General features: G+C 39.4%; 1 protein-coding gene and 1 long non-coding RNA gene across 2 annotated transcripts in view; one reads left to right on the top strand and one right to left on the bottom strand.

Annotated features, from left to right (window-relative positions):
* Nucleotides 1-6,553, top strand: part of LOC106873102 (rab-like protein 2A) — a 112,827-nt gene that overhangs the window by 17,323 nt on the left and 88,951 nt on the right. The gene's annotated exons all lie outside the window — the stretch shown is intronic.
* LOC128250128 (uncharacterized) overlaps nucleotides 29-6,553 on the bottom strand; it is a 28,209-nt gene continuing 21,684 nt past the window's right edge. Inside the window, exons 3-4 of the long non-coding RNA XR_008266251.1 lie at nucleotides 1,818-1,979; nucleotides 29-1,195 (exon numbers count right to left, since the gene is read on the bottom strand). This is a non-coding gene — a long non-coding RNA (uncharacterized LOC128250128). The remainder of the gene's footprint in view (nucleotides 1,196-1,817; nucleotides 1,980-6,553) is intronic.

Below are 6,553 nucleotides of genomic sequence, written 5' to 3'. Positions count from 1 at the left end.
GAAATACAGCCTCACTCTCTCTCTCTCTCTCACTCTCACACACAAAAAAGATGTATGTATATGTATTTATGGGCGAAGGTCAAGAATACGCACTCTCAATGTTTAGGGTTAGGGTTACGCCAAAAACAGGTGGTGTGTGTATTCTTTACCTCTGCCAATTTATGTACGTGCATATCAAAGATAATGTGTGTGAGAGAGAGTGAGTGAGTGCCACTTGCACATACATGCAAAAAATTTCATACATCACAACACACACCTTCACTCACTCTCTCTCTATCTCTCTCTCACACACACACACATGTTCATTTCATACACATGCACATCTTACACTTTCTCCTCTGTTTTCCTTTCTCCTCTGTTTTCCTTTCTCCTCTGTTTTCCTTTCTCCTCTGTTTTACTTTCTCCTCTGTCTTACTTTCTCCTCTCACTTCAAAGCAAATGTTGCCTTTTCACTTTATCCTCTCTTTCAATTTCTGCTCTCTTCAAACATACAGAAAATAAAACAATTTTACAGAAATTAACAAACAACCATATGATTCCATATATGTTGAGTTGACAACTTTGCTTCTTCAAATGAAAAACTGCCATACAATAACTTCCTTTGACAAACACACATGCATACACACACTCTAGGTAAAACTTCTGTGTGAATTATGCTAATTATTGCAGTGTGCATGTGCAAATTTGCAGCTCAAATCCAATTGAAATGATCTTTTTCTGTTGTGTAATTTGTGTTTGTGATGAGCATATTTAAAAACCTGATCTTTGATATAAACTTAAAAGGAAGTTTTCCCAGAAATCCCATCCTTTACCTCTTCTTTCTAGCATATCTGAGGTGACTTTTCCGTCTCCCACCTTATTTTTTTTTCTGATTCTTATGTTTGCGATACCGGAGATTAGGATTTCACCCACAGAACACGTTCTCAATATTTTAATTTTCTCCCTCTCCACACCAAATTAATTTTTTACTTTTTTTCAAATTTTTTTTCTTGGTAATCCATGGAGAAAAAACAGAAAGTACAAAGCTTCAAGAATTTTACCCATCACCTCACCACTTTCAAAAAGCTACACACTTCCAACGTTTCACTTTTAGCTTTTTCTGTAAAGGCTTATTCACTGTTCACTTCCTGTGCATATTCTGTGTACTGTTCATGCAGCTCTTCTTGCTTTTTCTGATGAGTTGTGCATCTGAGTTCTGTATACAATAAGTTCATTACTATTTAATTTGATGAAAAATGAAGGAAAAAGGATGGCAAGAATTTTAAGTTCTCCCAAATATTCTCTACAACACTAAGACTAAGAGCAATGAAGATCTTATTGTGGATCAGCATGAGAGTTTTCAGAAAGAATATCACTTCCATATCAAAGTGTATTTTTTTCATGTCAAAACTATAATCTATACCGACTTAATTTTCTACATAAGGCTTATTCTTCAGTGGTTGGTTTTGCTTTGAGATGGTGATGATTGACTTTTGTTTCATTACATTTCAGTTGATTTAGAATCATCTTTTTGTTGAGCTGTTCTTCATATTTATGTAATGGTGTGTGGTGGGTTGATAGGAAAAGGGAGGTGGATTAGTAAGAATTAACCATGGATAATCGTTTTATATTTTACTTTTTTCAGTCATTGGATTGTCGCTATACTGAGGTACCACCTTGAAGAATTTTAGTCAAACTTACCAACCCCAGTACTTATTATTTTTTGTAAAACTTGGCACTTGTTCAATTGGTCTCTTTTGCCAAATTACTAAGTTACCGGGAACCCCATTTGTTAAGTGGTGAGGAACAAAGACACACATACATAGATATATACATACATGACTGGCTTCTTTCAAGTTCTGTCTCTCAAATTCACTCACAAGGCTTTGGTCAGCCTGAAGCTATAGTAGAAGACACTTGCCCAAGTTGCTATGCAGTGAGACTGAACCTGGAATCTTGTGGCTGGGCAGCAAACTTATACCATACAGCTACGCTTGTACCTGTAAGTGGAAAAATAGGCTGAATATTTTCACATTATGAAAATACGCAGTTATGTCCCTTTGTATGTCAAGTTTAAAACTTGCTGGAATGAACTTTTCCTCTTCCCTCCTCCTCTCCCGCCGTCACCACTTCCTCTATCACCACATCCTTCATCACTCTTCTTCTCTTCCTCTCCCTCCACTTTCTCCTCCTATGTCACTTCTCTTCTTCCATGTTCTCTATCTGCACCCTGCCTTGGCCTCTCCACCTCTTTCACCTCTCCCAGTTGCCCCACCTTCCCACCACTTTCCCCCACCTCCACTTCCAGTCACCCCCTCACCTCCTTCAACCCCTCCCCTTTACCCACCTCCTTTTATATCCATTTATGTGTGTGTACTTTATATATACATATGATAACCTTTCAGTCTCTTGTCTATTTATTCTACTCACAGTATATGCCTTGAGCTGTAGTAGAAGACAATGAGCCATGCAGTAGGAATGAACCAGAAACAATATGATTGGGAGGTTATATATATATATGTGTGTGTGTATGTGCAATATATATATTGGATCATCCCATAAATAATGCGGTTTTTTTCAATTGCATGAACTAAAAGTTGGAGGGGGGACAGGATAAACTACCTGCATCAACTTGCTATAAAAGCAGATAGTAATTTTTCCTTGTACTTATTCTTAGTGCAAGTTTTAAAGAGTGCAGTTCGATTTTATCAATTATTTTTTCAAAGCTATAATGGAAGTGACAAAGGACCATATTTGGCATATTTTGTTTTATGAGTTCAATACAGGCAACAGCACAACAGAAAGTGCGAGGAATATTAATGCAGTATATGGGGATTGGACAATAAGCATAAGCCAGTGTCAACGGTGGTTCCAGAAATTCCGAGTTGGAAACTACAGCCGAAAAGACGAGCCTCATCCTGAAAGATCTGTAGAGCTTAATGAGGACGTCCTGCAAACCCTGGTGGAACAAAATCCCATCATAACTGTTGAGGAACTAGGAGAGAAGCTTGGATTTGGTCATTCAACCATTTGACACCTGCATGCCATTGGAAAAGTCAGCAAATTGGGTCAATGGGCTCCTCACAAACTTTCCAAGTCTAATTGTGCGCAGAGAGTGAATGTGTGCTCTTCTTTGCTGTCACATCTCACGAATGAACCCTTTTTTTTAACTAAATAGTGACTGGTGACAAGAAATGGGTTCTCTATAAATATGTCAAGCGCCAAAGACAGTGAGTAGAGAAAGGAGAAACACTGGCATCCCAAGCTAAAGAAGGTCTTCACCCATGTAAGGTGTTGTTATCTGTTTGGTGAGATATGAAAGGTTTAATCCACTTCGAACTTTTAAACCCAAACCAAATGATAATAAAAGGAGATCTACTGTCAGCAGCTTAAGTTAGCGCTAGAAGAACGACCATCTTTGGTTTCAAGATGAGAGGTGTTCTTCCATCAGGATAATGCTCGGTTACATACAGTGAGGATGACATTCCAAAGGCTGGAGCAGTTTGAATGGGAAACGATGCCCTACACACCATATTCACCGGACATTGCACCATCTGAATATCATTTATTCCGCAGTCTTGAAAATGATTTGGACGGAAAAAATATGAATAATGTACAAACCCAGTGAACATTCATATATTTCTGATTTCAAAGAAATTTGAACAAAGATATAAGACCCAAGTTAAAAAAGATTCCCAACAATTCAACTTTTCTGGTTGACTTTCAGACCCCCACCCCTAGTAGGGGTCTTAACATTTTGAGCTCCATATGCTCCATTTTTCAGGAGCAAAAACCTTTCAATAAGTTTTATAAGATTTGGATTTTGGAATCTAGGCATAAAGATGAGTAGTATGGAATAAATATGTCATGATTAGAATTTTTGTTAGGGTTGCTCAACTACTTAGGGAGCGAGTCAGTTTAGATGAGATGCAGTTTGGGTTCGTGCCTGGGAAAAGCACCACTGATGCTATCTTTCTGGTAAGACAGCTTCAGGAGAAATATCTAGCCAAGGATAAACCTCTGTACCTGGCTTTCGTTGACATGGAGAAAGCCTTCAACAGGGTCCCCCGATCCCTCATCTGGTGGTCAATAAGGAAACTAGGGATAGAAGAATGGTTAGTGAGAGCTGTGCGAGCCATGTACAGAGACGCTGTCAGTAAGGTGAGGGTTGGCAATGAGTACAGTGAAGAATTCCGGGTGGAGGTAGGGGTCCACCAAAGTTCTGTCCTCAGCCCCCTCCTATTTATCATAGTCCTCCAGGCTATAACAGAGGAATTCAAGACAGGATGCCCCCGGAAGCTCCTCTATGCTGATGACCTTGCACTAATTGCTGAGTTACTATCAGAACTAGAGAAGTTTCAGGTATGGAAGCAAGGACTAGAATCGAAGGACCTTAGAGTCAACCTAGCTAAAACCAAAGTCCTAATAAGTAGAAAGGTAGAAAAAACACAAACCCCTTCAGGTAGATGACCCTGCTTGATCTGTAGAAAAGGCGTAGGTAGAAACTCTATAAGATGCACCCAGTGCAAGCTATGGACACATAAGAGGTGCAGCAATATCAAAGGAAGGTTAACTAGGAAGTTAGTTTTTGTTTATAACAGATATTCAGGAGCTATAAACACTGTAAATGTGCAGAACACAACTTCTGCCACACTCCAGGGAGAAAAACTAGAAGTGGTTGATAGTTTCCGCTATGTAGGTGACCAAGTTAGTACTGGGGGAGGGTGCACTGAAAGTGTAGCTGCTAGAATAAGAATAGCCTGGGCAAAGTTCAGAGAGCTCTTACCTCTGCTGGTGACAAAGGGTCTCTCTCTCAGAGTAAAAGGCAGACTGTATGACGCATGTGTACAAACAACCATGCTTCATGGCAGTGAAACATGGACCATGACTGCCGAAGAGATGCGTAGGCTCGCAAGGAATGAAGCCAGTATGCTCCGATGGATGTGTAATGTTAGTGTGCATACTAGACAGAGTGTAAGTACCTTGAGAGAAAAGTTGAACCTAAGAAGCATCAGTTGTGGTGTGCAAGAGAGACGATTGCGCTGGTATGGTCATGTGGCGAGAATGGATGAGGATAGCTGTGTGAAAAAGTGCCACACTCTAGCATTTGAGGGAACCTGTGGAAGAGGTAGGCCCAGGAAGATCTGGAATGAGGTGGTGAGGCACGACCTTCAAACATTGGGCCTCACTGAGGCGATGACTTCTGACCGAGACATTTGGAAATATGCTGTGCGTTAGAAGACCCGGCAAGCCAAGTGAGACCTAAATCCAAGGCCTATGCCAGGTGTGTAGCCAGCCCACTTATGCATACCTCTCCTTCATTGGACAGTAAACTCCGCTTGTGATGACCTGTTGAGGCAAGTGAAATCGAAATCGAACTAAATTCAACGACTGGCACCCATGGCAATGTCGTCTCCTTCATTGGACACGAAACTTGGCTTGCAAAGACCTGTTGGGGTAAGCGAAAGCGAAATCGTGATGGCACTTGTGCTGGTGGCACGTGTAGAGACATTTGAGCGAGATCGTTGCCAGTGCCACTGGACTGGCTCTTGTGCAGGTGGTATGTAAAATACACCATTTTGAGCGTGGCCATTGCCAGTACTACCTGACTGGCCTTCGTGCCGGTGGCATGTAAAAGCACCCACTACACTCTCGGAGTGGTTGGCGTTAGGAAGGGCATCCAGCTGTAGAAACTCTGCCAAATCAGATTGGAGCCTGGTATAGCCATCCGGTTCACCAGTCCTCAGTCAAATCGTCCAACCCATGCTAGCATGGAAAGCAGACGTTAAACGATGATGATGATGATGATGTGTGTAAAGAGAGAAAGAACCCTCATTAAAATTCTTCATCTGCAATTTTGATGAAATTCGAATCATAGGTATTCCAGTTCATTAGAGAAAATATAACAAAATTCTAATTCTTCCATTGCATATAACACAGGCAATGCTGGGTATCTCTGCTAGTATATATATATATATATATATGTATATATATATATATATATATATATATAAACACACACACACACACACACACACACACATATATGTATACACATACACATATGTGTGTATATACATTGGTATATACAATATTTTTATAAATCCATTCTGTCCATTTTCCTTGCATACAACCTTGTGGTATATGGAGTAATAACTTAAGGGGTTTGTAATCCATTTGATGTCCTTTTCTAGTATACAGGCATTGTCATTTCTGTACCCTTTATTATAATTATATTTTTATAATTATACTTAAATATAAATTAACCAATATGGTCTTGTTGGTATGCTGGCCACTGATAAATTATTAAATAATGACTTTATCTAATTAAGTATAACTATGTATATATTTATGTATATATATATATATATATATATATATATATATATGGTTTTTTCATAATAAGGCAGGGCTTACTAGAGGAGAAATTAAAGTGATATTAGCTGCTAGGAAGTCCTTTATTAGTTTTAATGATAAAGTATGGATATGTAAGGATACACCGGATGCTTTCAATGTCCCCATGGGTAGTTCTGACTCAGCACAAATAGCTGATATGGTGGGTTCTTTTATTTTT

The sequence above is a fragment of the Octopus bimaculoides genome, chromosome 19, assembly GCF_001194135.2.
Source record: "Octopus bimaculoides isolate UCB-OBI-ISO-001 chromosome 19, ASM119413v2, whole genome shotgun sequence".
Lineage (NCBI taxonomy): Eukaryota > Metazoa > Mollusca > Cephalopoda > Octopoda > Octopodidae > Octopus > Octopus bimaculoides.
The sequence above is the reverse complement of the archived record's forward strand: the minus strand, read 5'-3'. Positions and strand labels throughout refer to the sequence as shown.